This window comes from Gopherus evgoodei, chromosome 21, assembly GCF_007399415.2.
Source record: "Gopherus evgoodei ecotype Sinaloan lineage chromosome 21, rGopEvg1_v1.p, whole genome shotgun sequence".
NCBI classification, from domain to species: Eukaryota; Metazoa; Chordata; order Testudines; family Testudinidae; genus Gopherus; species Gopherus evgoodei.
This window is the reverse complement of record NC_044342.1, coordinates 1,831,633-1,833,771: the sequence shown is the minus strand read 5'-3', so window position 1 is coordinate 1,833,771 and position 2,139 is coordinate 1,831,633. Positions and strand designations below refer to the sequence as shown.

The window sequence follows — 2,139 nt, the reverse complement described above, 5'->3', positions numbered from 1 at the left end:
CATGGGTTCTCAGCTCCCATGCTGGATCCCCAGCTGCTCTTTGGCTCCGCTTCTGCAGGGTTATGAGAGGGGAGGAAGTGAGTAAAAGAAAAAGAAAAAGGATAGCCAAAATGCCACCCCCGGAAATATGCTGCCCCAAGCACCTGCTTGTTTTCCTGGTGCCTAGAGCCAGGCCTGGTGACTGGATTACATCTCCCATGATGCAACACAGTCATGTCACTGCTATGAAGCATCCCGCTGGTCTGGAGATGTAATTCAGCCAAGAAGCCTGGCCCATATAGAAGAATTACGACTGAAAGACCCAAACTACAACTACTATGAGGCACCGTTAGACCTGAGGCAGATGGTGTTTCATGTCAAAAGGCAAGTATTGTAAAGGTATTAAGACAACTAAGGAAATTTTCAAAAGCATCTATGCACCCGATTCACATTAATTTCAATGGATTTTGAAAATACCATTAGTCACCTTTAAAAATCTGGCCCACCAGACATGAAACAAATAATTTCAGTTCAGTTCAACAAACCATAATATTTCAGTGCAGGTTAAATTTATCTGATCTGGTACTGAGTTAAAGAATGGGCATTAGACACTTAATTACCTTAGCCCCTCTTTGAAATCCCAGACCATCCTAGACCTCAAGAATGATATAATATGCCCATTAAAAGGAATTTATGTGGTCTGATGTAAGTTTAGTGGATAAAAATCATTCTGACCTATGGAACTCATTGCCACAGGATATTAGTGAGTTAAAGAATGGGAATCCCTTAGGCCATCTTGAAAAGTCGCATACAAGATATCTAGGAGAACACTTTTATGCCATGCACCATTTTCCTCAGGGTGTCCTTGAACACCTTGTTCCTCAGGCAATAGATGACTGGGTTGAGGAGGGGTGTCAGAACTGTGTAAATGACGGACACCAGCTTGTTGGAGTCAAAGGAACTTATGGCTTGAGGTCTGGCATAGATAAAGAGGGAGGAAGCATAGAAGATGGTGCCCACCAGCAAGTGGGAGACACATGTAGAATAGGCCTTGAGACACCCTTTGGCTGAGGGGATCCGCACAACCGTAGAGATGATGCAGATGTAAGAGGCCACAGTAGTGGAGAGATGCCCCAGGAGAATGAGCAGGGCCAGCAGGAAGTCCATAAGTGCTGCCAGTGACATGTCGATGCAGGCCAGGTTGAGCAGTGGTGACACATTACAGAAGTGGTTGATGATGTTAACCCCACAGGAGGTCAGACGCGAGATGAAGAGGACCTTCCACATGGAGATGGGAAAGCCACTCAGCCAAGATCCACGCTACCAGGCGGATGCAGAGAGTCTGGCTCATGATGGCTGAGTAGTGCAGCGGGTTACAGATAGCCACATAGCGGTCATAGGCCATTACAGCCAGGAGGACACACTCAGTGCAGGCCAAGGCCAGGAAGAAGTAGAGGTGGGCCATGCACACAACAAAGGAGATGCCTTTCCTTTTTGTTACAAAGCTCAATAACATCTTGGGCACTGTGACTGAGACATACCAGATCTCCAGGAAAGAGAGATTCCCCAGGAAGAGGTACATGGGCTTGTGGAGTGAGACGATGGCCCACATTAGCATGATGGTCACTGTATTCTCTATCACAGTCAGTGCATAGGCCAGAAGGAATACCAAGAAGAGCAGGAGCTGCAACTCCAGGATGCCAGGAAAACCCACAATAAGGAACTCAGTCACATGACTTTGGTTGTCCCAGTGCATGCTGGAGGTCTTGGCACTGTTGTTATTCAATCTGGAGGAGAGACAGAGGTGTTGGAAATGCGACTGCATGTCAACACAGTATTGATGGCTTTGTCACAGGGACTGGGAATTGAAAAGCCATGCAAATAATTAGAGCTGGTCTGTACTGAGTAATACTATTATTATTAATAAAAACAATAATGGATCAGGTTTACAAAGGTATTTAAGCACCTAAAGATATAGATTGGCATCTAGTGGCACACAGATTCACAGCAAAAGTGACTAAATTAAGCACCTGGGGTCATATTTTTAAAGATATTTGGATACTTAAAGATGTAGATAGGTACCTAGTGGGATTTTCAAAATCATCTATATGACTAGCACCTCTTAATTTTGAATATCTTTAAAAATCTGGGCCTAGGTGC

General features: G+C 44.8%; 1 pseudogene; it reads right to left on the bottom strand.

Annotated features, from left to right (window-relative positions):
- Positions 1-798: 798 nt before the first annotated feature.
- On the bottom strand, positions 799-1,735 carry LOC115638390 (annotated as a pseudogene).
- Between the last annotated feature and the right edge of the window lie 404 nt (positions 1,736-2,139).